Here is a 22,084-nt window from a genome sequence, read left to right on the forward strand (position 1 = left end):
TTACAAATATAGGGTAAAATTACTTCTTTATATGTTAAAAAAATCTGAATATATTTACAAATTGTATTTTTAAAAATATTTTTCATATATTTTGTAATACAAACTCATTTCAACATGCAGTATATAGACAGACAGACAGACATAGATGTAGTATGTATTAAAAATACTGTATTTTTTGCTCCATAAGACGCACCTGACCATAAGACGCACCTAGGTTTTAGAGGCAGAAAACAGGAAAAAAAAAATTCTGAACTAATGGACTGCAGACATAGTACATGAGATGACCAGAGACTGCGGACACAGTAGAGGAGATGAACAGAGACTGCGGACACAGTAGAGGAGATGAACAGAGACTGCGGACACAGTAGAGGAGATGAACAGAGACTGCGGACACAGTAGAGGAGATGAACAGAGACTGCGGACACAGTAGAGGAGATGACCAGAGACTGCGGACACAGTAGAGGAGATGACCAGAGACTGCGGACACAGTAGAGGAGATGACCAGAGACTGCGGACACAGTAGAGGAGATGACCAGAGACTGCGGACACAGTAGAGGAGATGACCAGAGACTGCGGACACAGTAGAGGAGATGACCAGAGACTGCGGACACAGTAGAGGAGATGACCAGAGACTGCGGACACAGTACAGGAGATGACCAGAGACTGCGGACACAGTACAGGAGATGACCAGAGACTGCGGACACAGTACAGGAGATGACCAGAGACTGCGGACACAGTACAGGAGATGACCAGAGACCGCGGACACAGTACAGGAGATGACCAGAGACCGCGGACACAGTACAGGAGATGACCAGAGACCGCGGACACAGTACAGGAGATGACCAGAGACCGCGGACACAGTACAGGAGATGACCAGAGACCGCGGACATAGTACAGGAGATGACCAGAGACCGCGGTCACAGTACAGGAGATGACCAGGGACCGCGGACATAGTACAGGGGATGACCAGAGACTGCGGACACAGTACAGGAGATGACCAGAGACTGCGGACACAGTACAGGAGATGACCAGAGACTGCGGACACAGTACAGGAGATGACCAGAGACCGCGGACACAGTACAGGAGATGACCAGAGACCGCGGACACAGTACAGGAGATGACCAGAGACCGCGGACACAGTACAGGAGATGACCAGAGACCGCGGACACAGTACAGGAGATGACCAGAGACCGCGGACACAGTACAGGAGATGACCAGAGACCGCGGACACAGTACAGGAGATGACCAGAGACCGCGGACACAGTACAGGAGATGACCAGAGACCGCGGACACAGTACAGGAGATGACCAGAGACCGCGGACACAGTACAGGAGATGACCAGAGACTGCGGACAGTACAGGAGAAGACTGCTGACCTTTGGGGAGGGAGGGGGAGCGGGTACCTGAATTTGACAGGTACCCGCTCTTACTTCCGCGGAGTTGTTCTTTGATCTTACCTGTTCCTCTATCTACCCGGCTTCTGTAGTGTGGGCGCTCGGTGGACAGCCGGATGCCCAGTGCGCATGAGCGAGAAGCGCTGCACTTTGTGATTGGTCCGGCGGCTTCTGGGATCTGTCATGTGTCCCAGGTACCGTCTTACCATTCACAAAAAGCACCGCTTCTTGCGCATGCGCACTTGGGACCCAGCTGTAACGCACACTACAGAAGCCGGGAAGACAGCGCGCCGCTGGATAGAGGAACAGGTAAGGTCCCACTGCAGAGCTGAGCGGCCGGCCCAGTATTTTGACGCGGTGGAAATACCGGACCGGCCGCTCCATATTCGCTCTATAAGACGCACTGACATTTTCCCCCCTTTTTTGGGGGGAAAAAAGTGCGTCTTATGGAGCGAAAGATACGGTACATTTCAAATATACTGTATGTCTTTAAAAATATATCTACATTTTTGTAACGCATTTACAAATATATGTAAAAATATAGGTTAAAATTACTTTTTTTATGTTAATAAAATTTAAAGAATATATTTAAAAAATGTATTTTTAAAAATATTTTTTCATATATTTTGTAATGAAAACACATTTCAACATGCAGTATATATATATAGTGGGAACTTGCTTCAAAGTGGTAGAGCTTTTAAATGCACACAGCAACTCACTTGCTTAAGGCCTTTTTTAGCCCACTTTTATTTAAATGAAAGTTCAAAACAGAAGTTTCCCACACAGGGGTATTGATCATCCACAAAACAACGGTTCAGCCCCCTGGCTTACACTCCGCTTGCTGTCTGTCTCCTGCAGACTTCTTCCCAAAAATATGGCACTTGCACACCGCTGGTCTCTAGCACACAGCTGGCCTCTAGCAGCCCCTTGCTGCTTTTGGCTTCCATCTCTCCTAGGTGAAGCCCACCTGACTTCCAGGCAGTGACCTCCTGTCTTCCAAGTGGAGCCCTCCTGACTCCTATCTGCCGGGGTGGAGCCCAGAACTCTGGTCCTGACTCTATCTAAAGGCCTGCACACACCTGTGCAATCAGTCTCCTGGCCATTCCCAAAACCTGGTCCCAGGATTGGAGATTTCATCCCTCCCAGATCTCTTTGAAATCTCCAGGCTCCAGATCCCAAAACAGACCTTACAAACAAAGGAGGAAAGTGAAAAGCCACTTTCCTCCGTATCAAACCTTTACCCTGGAGCCCCTCAACCTGCCTTGTTGAGAATCCAGGGTGACAGATCGCCACACTGTCACAATATATATATGTCATTTTAGCCTATATTTGTACATACAGTCAGGTCCATAAATATTGGGACATGGACACAATTCTAACATTTTTGGCTCTATACACCACCACAATGGATTTGAAATGAAACAAACAAGATGTGCTTTAACTGCAGACTGTCTGCTTTAATTTGAGGGTATTTACATCCAAATCAGGTGAACGGTGTAGGAGTTACAACAGTTTGCATATGTAATATAAGATGTTATAGTGAGCGCAACTGCAAAAAACGTATAAATGCGTATACACAGAAAATGTTACTGAGCAGCTGATACACCGAAAAGGTAACCAAATAAAACCTCCAATCAAACATATATGTAAAGTAAAATGGTGCAGCGCTAAATACTAGAGTACAGTTAATGTATACAATACATATACATGCGTGATATCACTCTAATGGTGATCAAATGAAGGTTGCACGGACATTGGAGCAAGTATACAACGAATCTACTAGTGCAAGTTATAAACTCATCCATATCATAATGCCTACCCCTCGTTGTAGAAATAAAATCATTGCTCTTGTTGGTGTATTTACTTCACCCCTGTAGAAAATGTGTTATTTGTCGATGCAGTAAATACACCAACAAGAGCAATCATTTTATTTCTACAACGAGGGGTAGGCATTATGATATGGATGAGTTTATAACTTGCACTAGTAGATTCGTTGTATACTTGCTCCAATGTCCGTGCAACCTTCAGTATGTTGGGCGTACTACTAGACGCCTTAGAGACGGACTGAAGGAGCACGTTAATAACATTAAAAAGGGATACAAAGACCATTCCTTATCACAGCATTATAAGATCCATCACAATAGCGATCCCTCGTCACTCAAATTTATGGGCATAGGTATTGTAAATGCTCATTGGCGGGGAACAAATAGAAAACGGGCGGTGTCTCAGCTGGAATCGCGGTGGATCTATGAACTTGGGTCTCTATACCCTAAAGGATTGAATATAGATTTTGATTTAAATTGCTTTTTAGACAATAGATAACAGACGGATGAAGTTTACCAACCCTTTTGGGTCCATACGGAGATATATAGATTTTTATTTGAATTGTATAAATATTTTAAGATTAAACACCAAATCATTATGAATGTAAACATATACATGTTATTAACATACAACATCGGGTGTTTTTCTTCTTATTATTTTTAACGGGATGTTTCTTCACATTTCTCGTCATCGTTTTTTAAGGCATTTTTAAGGTATTTTTAATCTGATATAATATTGTGATATATGAATTTAGTATCACATCATATGTTTTTATTATGTATTTATGAGATTTTGCATTGTATTGAAGTTTATGACCATATGTTTCCATATAAATTATACACATATATCGTATTTTTATCTGACCATATATTACAGTGCTATTTATATTTGTATACCCATAGAGAATATCTATGCCGGTTTGATTCCCAATGATTTTGAGCAAAATAGTATGGATTTTACGTATATTATATAAGGTCTTTTTCCTTTTTATATATATATATATATATATATACACAATTATGAGTAATCTCCAGGTCTTCTATATTTATAATTAGTTCCAAATATAATATCTCTTAAGTATTGGATTAGATCCTAGGAGTGTGAGCAGTCTCTCTCCTTTTTTCACACAGAGGCGCTATGTGTAAAGGCTTTCTGGCTGAATAATGTTCTGAGCAGTTAATACTGCTCCTTTATCCCTTTACCCTGCCAACAAAATGGCGCCGCACTGTAGGAGACTTTTTACTGCTGATCGCATTTGCGATCCACGACAAAATGGCGTCGATCGTTCGCGCATGCGCAGTAGCGCGGGAAGACGACGCCGACGTTCTGCGCATGCGCGGATAGCCGGGAAAATGGCGGGCGCATTAGGCAGAATTGCCATTCACATTTATAAATAGCACAGATGAGGATGTCCTGGCTAGCCCTGGACCCTATGAATATGTGCATCGCACCAAACGCGTCAGGGGCAGCAGCAGCAGGACACCTAACCACCTTATGAATGCATATGGTCAGTAAACTCTTTGTTATATCCTTTTATGTACCCCACACCAACCAACCCTGAATAAAGGCATCTAAAGCAGTATCACGCTATGAGGTCTCTTATTGGGCACTCTGTGTGAGTGCTATCATTCGCAGTGCCCATCTGGAGGACTCAGGACCCTGGTGGTGATACCTGGTAGCGGTTTCGGATGACCTTACGTCCGTGGAGCCGGGATGGTGATCTGGGTACAATCTGATCTGGGATCTGATGATCGTTAGTTTGCATATGTGCCTCCCACTTGTTAAGAGACCAAAAGTAATGGGACAGAATAATAATCATAAATCAAACTTTCACTTTTTAATACTTGTTTGCAAATCCTTTGCAGTCAATTACAGCCTGAAGTCTGGAACGCATAGACATCACCAGACGCTGGGTTTCATCCCTGGTGATGCTCTGCCAGGCCTCTACTGCAACTGTCTTCAGTTCCTGCTTGTTCTTGGGGCATTTTCCCTTCAGTTTTGTCTTCAGCAAGTGAAATGCATGCTCAATCGGATTCAGGTCAGGTGATTGACTTGGCCATTGCATAACATTCCACTTCTTTCCCTTAAAAAACTCTTTGGTTGCTTTTGCAGTATGCTTTGGGTCATTGTCCATCTGCACTGTGAAGCAGCGTCCAATGAGTTCTGAAGCATTTGGCTGAATATGAGCAGATAATATTGCCCAAAACACTTCAGAATTCATCCTGCTGCTTTTGTCAGCAGTCACATCATCAATAAATACAAGAGAACCAGTTCCACTGGCAGCCATACATGCCCACGCCATGACACTACCACCACCATGCTTCACTGATGAGGTGGTATGCTTAGGATCATGAGCAGTTGCTTTCCTTCTCCATACTCTTCTCTTCCCATCACTCTGGTACAAGTTGATCTTTGTCTCATCTGTCCATAGGATGTTGTTCCAGAACTGTGAAGGCTTTTTTAGATGTCGTTTGGCAAACTCTAATCTGGCCTTCCTGTTTTTGAGGCTCACCAATGGTTTACATCTTGTGGTGAACCCTCTGTATTCACTCTGGTGAAGTCTTCTCTTGATTGTTGACTTTGACACTCATACACCTACCTCCTGGAGAGTGTTCTTGATCTGGCCAACTGTTGTGAAGGGTGTTTTCTTCACCAGGGAAAGAATTTTTCAGTCATCCACCACAGTTGTTTTCTGTGGTCTTCCGGGTCCTTTGGTGTTGCTGAGCTCACCAGTGCGTTCCTTCTTTTTAAGAATGTTCCAAACTGTTGTTTTGGCCACGCCAAATGTTTTTGCTATCTCTCTGATGGGTTTGTTTTGTTTTTTCAGCCTAATGATGGCTTGCTTCACTGATAGTGACAGCTCTTTGGATCTCATCTTGAGAGTTGACAGCAACAGATTCCAAATGCAAATAGCACACGTGAAATGAACTCTGGACCTTTTATCTGCTCATTGTAATTGGGATAATGAGGGAATAACACATACCTGGCCATGGAACAGCTGAGAAGCCAATTGTCCCATTACTTTTGGTCCCTTACCAAGTGGGACGCACATATGCAAACTGTTGTAATTTTTCACCGTTCACCTGATTTGGATGTAAATACCCTCAAATTAAAGCTGACAGTCTGCAGTTAAGGCACATCTTGTTTGTTTCATTTCAGATCCATTGTGGTGGTGTATAGAGCCAAAACTGTTAGAATTGTGTCGATGTCCCAATATTTATGGACCTGACTGTATATTTGTAAATGCATTCCAAAAAAAGTAGATTTGTATTTTTTAAAAACATACAGTATTTTTTAAATGTATTTTTAAAATTATATGGATAAAGATAAAACTACGTGGAAAAAAAATAAAAATAGAAGACTTAATGGTAAAAAAAAGATTAAATGGAGAATATCAGAAAGAATTAGAAAAATTGAAGATAAGGTAAGGAGAAAAATTAAAAAAGGGGCAAAATATATGGATAAAGATATCTGAAAAAAAAAATAAAAAAAGAGAAGACTAAATGGTGAAACATCAGAAGGAAAAAGAAAAATTTAAGATAAGATGAGGAAAACAATGGAGAAGTGACTAAAAATTACACTAATGATAATGGAAATAACAACATGAGAGAAGAACGTGGATAGAAAATTAATAAAGATAAAAAATGAAAACGGAAAATAAAAATGAAATGTAAAAAAGAGCATAAATGATAAATAAAGATAAAAATATGTGAAAGAATAAAAAAGAGAAGACCAAATGGGGAAAATCAGAAAGAATAATAACACTTGAAGATAAAGTAAGGGGAAAAATAAAAAAAAATGAGTAAAATATATATAAAAAGCTAAAAATATGTGGAAAAAAAATAAAAAAGAGACGACTAAATGATGAAAATCAGAAAGAATAAGAAACATTTAAGATATGGTAAGGAGCAAAATGAAAAAAAAAAAGTAAAATATATGGATAAAGATTAAGATATCTAAAAAAATTATAAAATAAGAAGACCAAATGGTGAAAATCAGTAAGAAAAAGAAAAATTGAAGATAAGGAGAAAAACTGAAAAATGAGTAAGACATATGGAAAAGGAGAAAAAAAATTATACCAATGATAATGGAAATAATAACATGAAAGAAAAAAGTGAAAAGAAAATGAATAAAGATAAAAAAATTTAAATGTAAAATAAAAATGAAATCTGAAAAATGAAGAGAATAAATGATAAAGATAAAAATATGTGAAAAAATAAAAAAGAGAAGACTAAATTGTGAAATACAGAAATAATAAGAAAAATAGAAGATAAGGTAAGGAGAAAATGAAAAAGATGAGTAAAATATTTGGAAAAAGGAGAAAAAAATAATTATACTAATGATAATGAAAATAACAACATGAGAGAAAAAAGTGAACAGAAAATGAATAAAGACAAAAAATTAAAATGTAAAATAAAAATGAAATTTGAAAAATGAAAAGAATAAATGATAAAGATAAAACTATGTGAAACAAATAACAAAGAGAAGACTAAATGGTGAAATACAGAAATAATAAGAAAATTTGAAGATAAGGTAAAGAGAAAAATGAAAAAAATTATTAAATATATGGAAAAAGGAGAAAAATATAATTATACTAATGATAATGGAAATAGCAACATGGGAGAAAAAAAGTGAATAGAAAATTAATTAAAATAAAACATGAAAATAGAAAAAAAATGTAAAAATTAAAAAAAGATAAATACAAATATGTGGGGAAAAAAACAACAAAATATATATCAACAGCCTAAATAATAAATACTGATTTGGGTTATTTTCACCAAACAAATAATGTAGCAGAATACATCTTGGCTTAAATTTTTGAAGAACATTTATTATTTGCAAAATGTTACAACAGAAACAAAGAAAAACTTTTTTCAAAATCTTTGGTATTTTGTTGTTAATTTAGGCAAGAAATAAAAACCCCAGTGGTGATTAAAAACCACCAAAAACAAAGCTCTAGTTGTGTGAGCAAAATGATTCAAATTTAATTTAGGTACACCGATGCATGACAGCGCAATTGTCATTCAAAGTGTGAGAGTGGGGGGGGGGGGAAGGATGCCCAGTATTGTAGTCGTTAAGGAGGTAAAAAATAAAATAAAGTATGGAAAAAAGGGGACAAATAAAATGAACAAAGTAAATGAAAAAAAAGTGACAAACGGTGAAAAATAAAAATAGAGGTGACAAACACAAGAACAAATAAAGAAAGAGTGAAAAAAAATTTAAAAAGGGATTTTATTGTGGAAAATCAAGAAATGATGTGAAATGTGTAAGGAAATAATGTACAAACATTGAAGAATATATAAAAATACAGATCATGCTAACTGGACTCCATATGTATAGAAGAATAAAAAAATAAATAAAAGAAGATGAACTCTATCACACTTTTCAACATGAATGATGGCAGAGGGTGTCTAGGAATAAAATGCTCGCTGTACAAAGAACAGTAACTTACTATATTTTCTGTAATACATGTACTTACTACATCATCAGTGCCATCCCACATGGAAGAAAAATATATTTGAAATATATTTTAAAAATATTATTCCCAAATATATTGACATATATTTGAAATGCTAATTTCAAAATATATTAACATATATATATATATATATATATATATATATATTTTTTTTTTTTTTTTAAATATATTTTGAAATTAGCATTTCAAATATATGTCAAGAACAATTGAGTACTGTCCGTGATACTTTTTTTATTTGCACTAACATACAATTTTGAGGACAAGCTTTCGGGGTATGTCCCCTTCTTCAAAGTCCAAACAGTACTATTACAAATCACAAAGTTTAAGCAGAATGTTAGAAGCCTTTTTTTTTTTTTCAATCCCTTCTAACATTCTGCTTAAACTTTGTGATTTGTGATAGTACTGTTTGGACTTTGAAGAAGGGGACAATTGTTTCTGTCGCAAATGCACTAATACGGCTACAATCACCTCAAGCAAATATATGTCAATAAATATCTATCTATCTATATGAAAAAATATTTTTAAAAATACATTTCAAATATACTGTGGCCCTGATTCACTATTGGGCGTGGGCGCATATTTATGGGCTTAAGCCCAATTTTCATGGGCGTCCGTCATTTTTTACCCTGCAACCTAACTCACTATTGACCAGCGCCCATAAGCAGATGCCCAATCTAATTCACAAAAAGACACACGCCCGAAATCAGACTCACAAAACAGACTTGCTAAGAAGCAAGTCTAAAACCATGAAAAATCACTGCAGAGACATGTTCACTTAGAAATTTGCTTTGCCAAATATCAGGACTTCACTTTAAACAATATCTGCTATTTCCAAAAAAATTAAGAATGTGTTAAAAATCGTTTTTTTCAAGGAAATCGACACAGTAAAAATCTAGAAGCCCGTGCAGTGTCTTTGGCAGATACAACTGAGCATGTGCAGAACACATTTTAGACCTCTGCCATGGGCGTTTGCTTTTTAGCCACTGACTAATAGTGAATCTTACTGTGGATTCCTCTGACAGCCGGCACTCGGTCGTGACTACTGTGTTTAATAAACAGCACTCGGCATATCTTCATGTAATCTAACTAGATTTCCTTAGTTCTAGTGATTCTATTTTTGTTTCTTATACTTTATAATTATTTCTGTAATGATTTTACTTATTTCAAAGGTCTAGATAATATTTATTTTGACAGCTGAATGTAAAAATAAAGGTCCACAATAAAAAAAAAAAAAAAAAAAAACAGCGTGGGTCCCCCCTCTCATCCTTACCAAGCCCTTCAGGTCTGGTATGGATATTAAGGGGGAACTCCACGCTGAAATTTAAAAAAAAAACAGCGTGGGTCCCCCTCAATATCCATACCAGACCCTTATCCGAGCATGCAGCCCGGCAGGTCAGGAAAGGGGGGGACGAGCGAACGCCCCCCCCCCTCCTGAACCATACCAGGCCAAATGCCCTCAACATGGGGGGGGTGCTTTGAGGCAGGGGGGGCTCTTCCCCCCCAAAGCACCTTGTCCCCATGTTGATGAGGACAAGGGCCTCTTCCCCACAACCCTGGCCGGTGGTTGTGGGGGTCTGCGGGCGGGGGGCTTATCAGAATCTGGAACCCCCCTTTAACAAGGGGGCCCCCAGATCCCGGCCCCCCCCCTACGTGAAGGAGTCTGCAGTACATGCTCCCGCAGACTCCTTCACAAAAAAAAAAGTGTGGTGTAAAAAAAACACAGTACAGGGTCTTTGACAAGTCCTTTATTAAAACAATGTCCCCCGAAGTAGATCCAACGTCAATCGCGGCGGCGGCGACGGCAGGGACCCGAAAAAAGAAAAAAAAAAAAGGTTCCGCTTCAGTCCCAGGCTTCCAGCCTTGTAAAGCAGGCTGATACAGCTGGGATCTGGGGGCCCCCTTGTTAAAGGGGGCTTCCAGATTCTGATAAGCCCCCCGCCCGCAGACCCCCACAACCACCGGCCAGGGTTGTGGGGAAGAGGCCCTTGTCCTCATCAACATGGGGATAAGGTGCTTTGGGGGGGAGCCCCCCCTGCCCCAAAGCACCCCCCCATGTTGAGGGCATGTGGCCTGGTATGGTTCAAGAGGGGGGGGGGCGCTCGCTCGCCCCCCCCCCTTTCCTGACCTGCCGGGCTGCATGCTCGGATAAGGGTCTGGTATGGATATTGAGGGGGACCCACGCTGTTTTTTTTTTTAATTTCAGTGTGGAGTTCCCCCTTAATATCCATACCAGACCTGAAGGGCTTGGTATGGATGGGAGGGAGGACCCACGCTGTTTTTTTTATTATTTATTTAATTCACGGAAATAATTTGAAATTCTGCTGTCAGTGGGAAACCCCGATGACAGCTGAAACATTCCTTCTGTCCCTGCAGAGAGCTCAGCTATTATATTTGACATTAAAAAGTATAGAGATTGCAACATTGTATCCATTTGTATCCATTCCGGATATAGATGTTTTTATTCAGATACAAATAGATACAATGTTGCAACCTTTATACTTTTTAATGTCAAATATAATAGCGCAGCTCTCTGCAGGGACAGAAGTAATTACTTTGCTATTATATTTGCAGGCCGTAGATGGGGCGAAAATCGAACAATTTTTTTACCATTGGTGGTAACGTCGGCCCATTGAACAACCAAATTTTTTTTTTTTTTTAAAACGGTCAGTTTTCGCCCCATCTATGGCCTGCATTTTTCTTTTTCTTATTCTTTTTTTTATTCTTCTTTTTCTTGCAGGTCATGGCTCATGTGCAGATTTTTTATCTGTTAAAAGATCAGCCAATTTGCCGATCATTGCAGCTAAAATCGGCCAATCTGCAAAATTGGCCAATTTTTATCCAAATTTACCAATTAAAAAAAGTTGCAAAATCCCCAAAAATGGCTGACCAATTAACCCACTAACGGGCCGAAAATCAGCCGATTTTTTTTGCGGACGATTTTAGACCAATATAAAGCAGGCCATAGATGGGTCTAAAATCGGCCGATTTTTCTGCCGAAAAAAAAATCGAACGATTTTCGGGCCGTTAGTGGGTTAATTGGTCAGCTGTTTTTCGGGATTTTGGCACTTTTTTTTATCAGTAAATTTGGAACAAAAAATTTTCAACTTTACTGGTAAACAAAATATGCTAAAATCCCAAAAAATGGCCGACCCATTATCCCAATAACGGAAGAGGCCCTTGTCCCCATTAACATGGGGACAAGGTGCTTTGGGGGGGAGCCCCCCTTCCCCAAAGCACCCCCCCATGTTGAGGGCATGTGGCCTGGTATAGTTCAGGAGGGGGGGCGCTCGCTCGTCCCCCCCCCTTTCCTGACCTGCCGGGCTGCATGCTCGGATAAGGGTCTGGTATGGATTTTGGGGGGATCACCAAGCTGTTTTTTTTTATTTCAGCGTGGAGTTCCCCCTTAATATCCATACCAGATCCGAAGGGCTTGGTACGGATGTGAGGGGGGACCCCGCGCTTTTTTTTTTTTTGTACATTCAGCTGTCAGTGGGGAACCCCGCTGACAGTTGAAACATTAACACATGGCTGTCGCTCCTACAATCCCGCATGAGTTATGTTATCAACTCATGCAGCATTTTAGTAGCGAAAACCAATGCAGCGCTCATGTTTCAGCTGTCGGCGGAGTTCCCCACTGACAGTTGATGTAAAAGTATTGCAGGGAATTATAAACAATTTGTAAAAAACCCGGCGTGGGGTCCCCCCTCTCATCCATAATAAGCCCTTCGGGTCTCGTATGGATGTTAAGGGGTAACTCCATGCTGAAATTAAATAAAAAACAGCATGGGGTACCCCCCAAAATCCATAACAGATACTTATCTGAGCATGCAGCCCAGCAGGTCAGGAAAGGGGGGAGGGACAAGCGAGCGCCTCCCCCCCTCCTGAACCATACCAGGCCACATGCCCATACCAAATTATTCAAACATTTGTAAACAGACCAATTAACTGAAATGGTTTGGCATTTGTACCCCAAATATGACGTTCCCTGAGGCATTGGTAAACCGAGGTACGCCTGTATTAGTATTGCAATCCTTTGTATTGGGATACATAGAACCATCATACATCTGAATTGGCAACATAGCACAACATTTGTGTCACATTGGAGATATCTGGTAGTTATACTGACCTTGCCCAGGGACCTAAGATTGATTCACAGCACAGAAATACAGGCTGGGTTAGCAATGTAGCTCCGTGGATTAGTGGTTAGCACTACTGCCTCACAACCCTAGGGTTGTCGGTTTGAATCCCAACCCCGGTGAGGAAGTAGCATGATCTCCGTGTGTAGCTGTCTTCAAATAGATGTTCTGGCAACATCTTTGCTTTCTGTCTAAATGATCCCTAAAATGTGAATTAGAATGAGGCCTTGTCTGTTGAAACACCTTCAAAGCTGCACCTTATGTGAATGTCATACAATGGAATGTCATACAATGGGATAAGAGCCTGGAGCACTGATAGATTTGATAATGATGGTTTACACTCCATCCACTTTTGTGAAGGATTTGGCAAGCAAAGAGCTGACAGAGAGAGATAAAGTCTGCAAAGTCGCACCCTATTGTATGCTATTAGAGCGACCACATGGGTGTGTTTCAAACATTGATTTCTATAGTATATGTATATAGTATGTAGTAGTACATGTACTACTTTAGTGACAATTTGCATAGAGATCTGTGTCAGATGTCTTGAAAATTGCATTGAAATGGTCAATTTTACTGTAAGTCGCAGGATTTGTAAATCAGCTTTGCCCAGAGTGTAATGTTTGGTGATGTTTGATTTCTGGAGTGTTTTGCCAATTGATGGGAAATTCACCATACTAGTCAAATCGATTTGTCATTTTCAGTATTGCATACAAGATGTGGTCATGTGACTGTCTTAACTCATGCGAGAATCTGGAGGGAATTGTGACCATAGTAGCAATAAAGGTTCCAATTGGGGTTCCCTTTCACATCCCTGCTCAATGTTCTGTTGTATGCTGCACACGTACATTTCACTGTATATATCTTTCTGATTTGTGGGGCCTGTATACCAAGGGTTAATGCAGGTAGGAAGCGGATTCATCAGGTGAAAACACTTTCACTGACCAAATTAAGGTCAGTGGTGGGTGAGGCTTCATTGGGTGTGGGGCCTTGTTTGGCACGCTCCAAATACAACCTAGCTTATATAAAGATGTGCAGTAGGGAGTGATTTGGCCTGTTACTAGGCCGGGTGGTTTGTGACTTATGCAGGCCATAGATGGGTCGAAAATCGGCCGATTTTTCGGCCGAAAATAAAATCGGCCGATTTTCGGATCGTTAGTGGGCGATTTGGTCGGCCATTTTTCGGTATTTTGGCCGTTTTTTTTTTTTTCGGTAAAGTTGGAAAAAAAATCGGCCGATTTTCGCGGCAATTAGTGGGCAAATCGGCCGATTTTTTACCGATAAAAAATCTGCGCATGAGCAGTGACCTGCAAGAGGAAGACAAAAAGAAGAAAAAGAAGAAGAGGAAGACGATGAAGAAGAGGATGAGGATGAAGAAGAAGAAGAGGATGAGGATGAAGAAGAAGAAGAAGAAGAAGAGGATGAGGATGAAGAAGAAGAGGATGAGGATGATGATGATGAAGAAGAAGAAGAGGATGAAGAAGAAGAAGAGGATGAGGAAGAAGAAGAGGATGAGGAAGAAGAAGAGGATGAGGATGAAGAAGAAGAAGATGAAGAAGAGGATGAGGATGATGAAGAAGAAGATGATGAGGATGAAGAAGAGGATGAGGATGAAGAAGAAGAAGAAGAGGATGAGGATGAAGAAGAAGAAGAGGATGAGGATGATGATGAAGAGGATGATGAAGAAGAGGATGAGGATGAGGAAGAAGAAGAAGAGGATGAGGATGAAGAAGATGAAGACGAGGATGAGGATGAGGATGAAGAAGAAGAAGATGAGGATGATGAAGAAGAAGAGGATGAGGATGAAGAAGAGGATGAGGATGAAGAAGAAGAAGAAGAGGAGGATGAAGAAGAAGAAGAGGATGAGGATGATGATGAAGAAGAAGAGGATGATGATGCAGAAGAAGAATAGGATGAGGATGCAGAAGAAGAAGAGGATGAGGATGATGAAGAAGAAGAGGATGAAGAAGAAGAAGAAGAAGAAGAAGAAGAGGATGAGGATGATGAAGAAGAAGAGGATGAGGATGAAGAAGAGTATGAGGATGAAGAAGAAGAAGAGGATGAGGATGAAGAAGAGGATGAGGATGAAGAAGAAGAAGAAGAAGAAGAAGAGGATGAGGATGAAGAAGAAGAAGAAGAAGAAGAAGAAGAAGAAGAGGATGAGGGTGAAGAAGAAGAAGAAGAGGATGAGGATGAAGAAGAAGAAGAAGAAGAAGTAGGATGAAAATAAGAAGAATTCCAGTCCAGCAAAAAGTGTCTCTGCAGAGAGCTCCACTATTTCTGACAGTTCTCTGACAGTTCCTTGACATTTACAGCGGTTGAAACATTGTATCTATTTGTTTCCGAATAAAAACATCTGTATCCTATATGGAAACAAATAGATACATTGTTGCAACTTCTATAAATGTCAAGGAACTGTCAGAGAAATAGCAGAGCTCTCTGCAGGGACACTTTTTGCCGGCTCTAGACGGGTAGAAAATCGGCCGATTTTTTTTTACCATTGATGGTAACGTCGGCCACTTAAACAACCAATTTTTCATTTTTTAAAAGAAAAATCTTCAGTTTTTCTCCCCATCTATGGCCTGCATAAGTCCTTGCATGGTGTGGTTTGGGGGAAGAAGAGATTTTGTGCTGAATTGCCCCAGACACCACTCAGGCTGTGTTTGGAAGTGGGCTGGAAATGTTTGCATATTTTTGGCCTTGTAAAGTGTGTTTGTGTGTTATTGCACAATGATTGTGTTTTTTCTCTTTGCATTGAAAGCCTCACACATGTCAATCGTTTTGTTTAAAATCTGCTCTTGTTTTAATTTTGCTTGCTTATTTAGACTCAAATGCATTTTTCTGACAAACCTGCTGACAAATGTATGTGTAGGGGATTTGTAGAGGTGGGAGGGGTTTTGTAGAGGTGGGAGGGGTTTTTTTTCACATGCTTTGTTTTCTTGATATTTTGATCTGTAGACTTTTTTTTGTGAATGGATCTTCATACTAAGTGATTGTGTAAGTAAATCTTATGTGCACGAAAATGTTACTTGATTCATCTTCCCCTTTGTTTCCTGCTATAACCTGAGCACACACAGTTCACTATAAGTATCTTTAGATTGTAAGCTCTTATGAGCAGGAGTGTTTTATTTTTGCCACGTGAATCCTATTTTTGTGACTCACCAAGATATTGACTGTACCTACTTGTTCCTGCTGACCAAATAAATGAAGATATATTTGATCAATAAATGTTTGACCGATGTTTTTGTGTTTATTTTATGTTCAATATATGAACAACCTTAATAGTTACTTTGTATACTTATATAATCTGCTCAAATGTAGCTTGTAAGAGCGTGAATATGCAAGTGGGTGCAAACTGGCTTTTTCAAAACCAAAAAAAAAAAAAACCCACTTGCACCACAATATTGTTATGTACTAATGAATGTCACATTTACTGTGCAGCCAGCTACAGGTTTTCTACAATTCGATTTACAGTAATAAAATAGTTCACACTTTGTTGATTTTTGGCCTTTGGCAACAAATATTAGCCAAGGTTAAAAAAAACAAATCAATAAGAAACACACATTTGCGAAAGCTATCATAGCCGTGCATAGAAATGTGCAATTGCAAACAAATAAGCACCAAACAGGTGTCCGCATGGCGCATGAACGGCTATCCTGGAAGTCCGTCATCACGTGCGCGCGCACCCGGAAGTGGTTGTGGGGAGTGTAAGTGGATGACAAGTGGTTGGAGGTTTTGTGTTGGTTGAAAATTTTGATAACTTTATTGGCATTTGGACATGGCGAGAGCACAGTTCTCAACTGAGGAGATGATCCTTATATGTAAAGTAAGTGTGGCCATTGCAAATATGTTTATAACATGTGAGGGACAGGTAATTGCAATTTTGTGGGTGGGGCCTAGCAGAATCTCACTTGGTGCACATGCTACTTATCTGTACATTAGCTCCTGGGTATTGATGGGTCAATGATATTAACCACTTGCCTACTGGGTACTCCTACCCCCTTCCTGTCCTGGCCAATTTTCATCTTTCTGCACTGTTACCCTTTGAATGACAATTGTGCGGTCATGCCACATTGTACCCATCTTAAATTTGTATCAGTTTTTTCAAATAGAGCTTTCTTTGGGTGGTATTGACTTGCTGCTGTGAGTTTTACTTTTTGCTTGATAAACCACAAAATAGCTCATAATGAATAAAAGTCTGTTTATATTATAACATTTGGTAAACTGGTAATTTAGCAACACTGATGTGCGTTGATGAGGCAGCACTGGTGGGTGGCACTGCTGGCCACAGGTGGGCGGAACTGTTGGGTGGCACTGGTGGGCACTGATCATCGGGGCCAACCCCTGCTCTGATAACTGCTGGTTCTCGGCAGTACTTTCCACACATTCTGACAGCGTGATGAAAGTGCAGCCAAGACCCGGCAAATGCATTTCCCGGTGATCAGCGTGTCATTGGACATGGCTGATCACATGGTAAAAAGCCGCTGTGATTGGCCTTTACCACATCACGTGATCAGCTGTGTCCTTAGGACACAGCAATCACGGAGAGCGCGTTCTGCCAGGATGTCATATGACACCCTCCCAGAGCTGCCTGGATGCAGTGTAGCGTTATTCGGCTATCTGCGGTCGCCAAATAGGTAACCAGCTAGGCCTTCATGGCTAATCTTTGAATATCTGGACATGTATACTGCGTATAATGCATTACATTCTACAATGTGTTGGTGTACATGGTATTACAGTGTGCAATGCGTTGCTGGATTCTGCATGACAGTGGACAGCGTATCACAGTGTGCAATGCGTAGCTCCAGCCTGCATGACAGTGTACAGTGCATTACAGTCTACAATGTGTGGGTGTACACGGTATCACGGTGTGCAATGCGTTGCTCCATCCTGCATGACAGTGTACAGTGCATTACAGTCTACAATGTGTGGGTGTACACGGTATCACAGTGTGCAATGCGTAGCTCCAGCCTGCATGACAGTGTACAGTGCATTACAGTCTACAATGTGTGGGTGTACACGGTATCACAGTGTGCAATGCGTAGCTCCATCCTACATGATAGTGTACAGTGCATTACAGTCTACAATGTGTGGGTGTACACGGTATCACAGTGTGCAATGCGTTGCTCCATCCTGCATGACAGTGTACAGTGCATTACAGTCTACAATGTGTGGGTGTACACGGTATCACAGTGTGCAATGCGTTGCTCCATCCTGCATGACAGTGTACAGTGCATTACAGTCTACAATGTGTGGGTGTACACGGTATCACAGTGTGCAATGCGTTGCTCCATCCTGCATGACAGTGTACAGTGCATTACAGTCTACAATGTGTGGGTGTACACGGTATTACATTGTACAGTGTATTACAGTGCGCAATGCGTTGTACACTGCAGTGTGCACTAAAGCATTTTACACTCATGCACTGTACACACTAACGCATTTGACATTTCTAGTGTGCAATGCGTTAGTGTGCAATGCCTTGGACAGTACAATGCATTTGCAGTATTGGTGTATGTTTATTAAGCACAGATAATTCATCTGATTTTAGTTATCAAGGAGAAGTCTTCTCTGTCCCCCTGTTTATGAGGTGGAGGACAATTGTTTTCCGAAGAAGAGAGGAGACATTTTTTCAAGGAGATCTGTATAGATTTCCAGAGATATGTGTAGATGGTTGAGGGGCTGCATGTGATCTCTGGAGATAATTGTGATTAATGATCACCTGAGTTAAACCAGTGAATGAAAAGTGTAAAAAAACATGGATTGAAAATAATCTGCACTGACCACTGTGCTTTGTCAAGCCACATATTGGCACATTCTGGTGTCACACAGATGCAATGTGAAATTTGCAGTGTTTTCTGTGCAAGCGCTGCACCGCATCACAACCGCAACCCCTTCATGCCACCTGCTGCGGCTTTCTAGGTGAAGTTACCAACACACCAATATTGGTACACAAAGCCTATTGCGATTTGCCAAATTGGATGGCATGCCTATTCACACCCATGTGCATACCCTGAAAAAGGGTCCTGCACATTTTTGGCCCGGATGCGGTGCAATTTGAGGTGTGCAAAATGTTTGTCTCTAATTGCAACGCACACAAATTGCATGTTATTTGCCCAGGAGTGCGGTGTTAGACCACAATGCATGTATGTGAAGCCAGAATAAAAGGATGTGGATTTTGTCTATTTTTACTTGCGCATGTTAACATTATGTAAGTGCATTTTTCTTCTGTTTAACATGCTATAGAAATGCAACATGCATTTGGATGGAGTGTTTTTGTATGTGCATTTTGGAAGTATTCTAAACACACATTGACCCTAGGACCACACCATATCTTATGCAGGCCATAGATGGGTCAAAAATCGGCCGATTTTTCGGCCGAAAATAAAATCGGCCGTTTTTCGGATCGTTAGTGGGCTATTTGTTCGGCCGTTTTTCGGTATTTTGGCAGATTTTTTTTTTCGGTAAAGTTGGAAAAAAAACGGCCGAATTTGCCGATCGGCCGATTTTCGCAGCAATGATGGGCAAATCGGCCGATTTTTTACTGATAAAAAATCTGCACATGAGCAGTGACCTGCAAGAGGAAGACAAAAAGAAGAAAAAGAAGAAGAGGATGATGAAGAAGAGGATGATGATGAAGAGGATGATGATGATGATGATGAAGATGATGATGATGAAGAAGAAGAAGAAGAAGAGGATGATGATGATGAAGATGATGAAGAAGAAGAGGATGATGAAGAAGAGGATGATGATGAAGAAGAAGAAGAAGAGGATGATGATGATGAAGAAGAAGAAGAAGAGGATGATGATGATGATGAAGAAGAAGAAGAGGATGATGATGAAGAAGAAGAGGATGATGATGATGAAGAAGAGGATGATGATGCAGAGGATGATGATGAAGAAGAAGAAGAAGACGATGAAGAAGAGGATGATGATGAAGAAGAGGATGATGATGATGATGATGATGATGAAGAAGAAGAGGATGATGAAGAAGAAGAAGAAGAAGAAGAAGAGGATGATGGTGAAGAAGAAGATGAGGATGAAGAAGAAGAAGAGGATGATGATGATGAAGAAGAAGGAGAAGCAGAAAAGGATGATGATGATGAAGAAGAAGAGGATGATGATGATGAAGAAGAAGAGGATGATGATGATGATGAAGAAGAAGTAGAAGAGGATGATGATGAAGAAGAAGAAGAAGAGGAAGAAGAAGGATGAAAAATGAGAGGAATTCCAGTATGGCAAAAAGTGTCCCTGCAGAGAGCTCCGCTATTTCTTTGACAGTTCCTTGACATTTACAGCGGTTGCAACATTGTATCTATTTGTTTCCGAATAAAAACATCTGTATCCGAAATGGATACAAATACATTGTTGCAACCGCTATAAATGTCAAAGAAATAGCGGAGCTCTCTGCAGGGACACTTTTTGCCGGCTGTAGACGGAATGAAAATCGGCCGATTTTTTTTTTACCATTGCTAGTAACATCGGCCGCTTGAACAACCGATTTTTCATTTTTTAAAAGAAAAATCGGCTGTTTTTCTCCCCGTCTATGGCCTGCATAAGCATTAGTGTGCCTGGGGGAGGGGGGGACCTTTGGCCTTTCCAAACACAGTAGATGCTCCAAGAATGTTTCCTTGAACTCTTGAAATGGTTAAAAAGGAAAGACACTTTAGATAGCCTGCACTGAGAATTGACTGTCATGATGACGTGTCAATGATTATTTGCTCTCATTTTTCAGGAGTGGTACTGCTTGCGGTTGAAGCTGGTAGAAATCCACCTTCACGTCCTCCACTCACCTTCACTTGTGGCCAGTGGATATTTTGTGGCCGCAGGCAAGAACTGGCATCGAGGACCTGCATAATGACCCTGGCATGCCAGAGGTGGTTTGGAAGCAGCACAGCAATTTGACCATCCCTTTCCTCTATGTTGGTTTTAGGGTGCAGAACTGCTTCTCGTTCGTGAACGGACTGTCGCCGGATATCAGAGTCCCCATATTTTCAAGATATGTTTTAGCCATGTTGGCTTATTTTTATGTTATTTTCCAAGTGTGTCGCACCTAACCGCACAGTAGTGTGGTGCCATGCGTATTTGTGGCTGTGAATGGGGCTGTTTTTAATAGACGTGTGTAGGTGCAACAACGTTTTCATCATGGTACCATGGCACATCTACATAGGGCATTGCATTTCTTTGCTGTGCTGGAAAATGTGTGTTCTTGCATGCGTTTCTGCACCACCAATGGTGTGAACAAGTCCTAAGGGCTGGTTCACACTATAGAAACAGTCTAGATGTGTTCCTGATGGGTTTTTTTCATGCCCTTTTGGTATGCATGTTTAGTGTGTTCCAGTACATTTTGGATGCGTTTTGGACATGTTTACATTGCATTTTTGTATCCCTTCCACTTATTTTTTTCTATTTTCTTTGTATTCAATGTAGTTAGGGACATGTGCGTTTTAGTACATTCAAGGACATTTCAATGTGTTCCAGTACAGTTCTGTGCAGAAACAATGCAGCGAGGTCAACTTTGTTTACAGCACCTGCAATGCATTGAAAATGCAAGCGCTGATGTGAACTATGACATTGACAACCATATAACCTTCTTTCTGTGCGTTTGTGATGCTGAAAAAGCAACTGAAACACATGTAGTGTGAACTGGCCCTAAAGGTTATTAGAGGTCAGGGAACAGGACTGACCAGGGATTGTGAATTCAATCAGACTAGTGGTGAAATACAATCAGCAATTGTATAATAATGTGAGATCTGAGCTGTAGCTGATAGAAAATGAGACACATTAACTTGATCAGTAAATAGATAGTTAAAGAGTGGGGCGGTGATCCATAGATTTGCATATGGGACAGGTGATGATGGGGTGGGGGAGGGGGTCAAGTTGTATAAGGAGACAGATTTAAAAGAGAAAAAAGTTACAATGAAATATATACGGCATGAAACTTGCACATTTCCTAATTGGCAGAAGAACAGTACGCAAGTAACATTCATCCACTTTCTAGTCATTAGGCAAAATCATAATTGATTGATCAATATTCCTGCCACAACCCAGAAATTTGATCTCCATTTTTTTGGGATGTTGCCAAGACTGGGATTAGAACCCATGACCCAAGTGCTGTAAATTCTGAGCTCTAACCACTAAACCACTGTGGGAGACACAGTTTGAGCTATAATGTAGAATAGTTACATTGTTTAAAACTGATAAAGCGAGCGCTGGTCAAATGATATAGACTAGTAAAATGGTATTACACAAGAT

This window comes from Staurois parvus, unplaced genomic scaffold (assembly GCF_062004578.1).
Source record: "Staurois parvus isolate SC_StPar_1 unplaced genomic scaffold, SC_StPar_1.0 ptg000132l, whole genome shotgun sequence".
In the NCBI taxonomy this organism is placed as follows: domain Eukaryota; kingdom Metazoa; phylum Chordata; class Amphibia; order Anura; family Ranidae; genus Staurois; species Staurois parvus.